Genomic DNA, 851 nt, shown 5'->3' with positions numbered 1-851 from the left:
TCGTCGTTCTTGTTGTTGTGGTTGTTGTTGTTGTTGTTGTTGTTGTTGTTGTTATTGTTGTTGTTGTTGTCGTCATCGTCGTTGTTGTCGCTGTTGTCGTTGTTGTCTCTGTTGTCGTGTTGTTGTTGTTGTTGTTGTTGTTGTTGTTATTGTCGTTGTTGGCGTTATTATCGTCGTTGTCGCTATTGTCATTGTTGTCATCATTGATGTTGTTGTTGTTTTTGTTGTCATTGTCGTTGTTGTCAATGTTTTCGCTGTCGTTTTTGTTGTTGTCGTTTTTCTCGTTGTTCTTGTCATTGTCGTCGTTGTCATTGTCGTTCGTGTCGTTGTCGTTGTCGTTGTCGTTGTTGTTGTTGTTGTTGTTGTTGTTTTTGTTGTTGTTGTTGTTGTAGTTGTAGTTGTTGTTGATGTTGTTGTTGTTGTTGTTGTTGTCGTCGTCGTTGTCGTCGTCGTTGTTGTTGGTGGTGGTGTCGTTGTCGTCGTCGTCGTCGTCGTTGTTGTTGTTGTTGTTGTTGTTGTTGTTGTCGTCGTTGTTGTCGTCGTTGTCGTCCTTGTTGTTGGTGGTGGTGTTGTTGTTGCTATTGCTTAGGGAGTCTCTGATCCCCAAAAAGTTCAACCCCTAAGAATGAGCTTTGAGTCTCCTTTAATAGGAAAGGGGTCACCAACTGTGTGCTCACGGGATGCACAGTGACTAGTGTTCACCACTCTACTTCGTCGGTGGTGTCAGGGGTACTAAATGCCTTGTCTCACACCTGACCTGCCGCAAGATGGTTGCGACACGTACCCAGGTGAATCGACACCTGGGCCTTGTGATGGCACACAAGGGATGTGCTGGAGCGGTCGGATTGTGG

Source organism: Hordeum vulgare, chromosome 4H (genome assembly GCF_904849725.1).
Source record: "Hordeum vulgare subsp. vulgare chromosome 4H, MorexV3_pseudomolecules_assembly, whole genome shotgun sequence".
Lineage (NCBI taxonomy): Eukaryota > Viridiplantae > Streptophyta > Magnoliopsida > Poales > Poaceae > Hordeum > Hordeum vulgare.
This window is presented reverse-complemented; position numbering follows the sequence as displayed.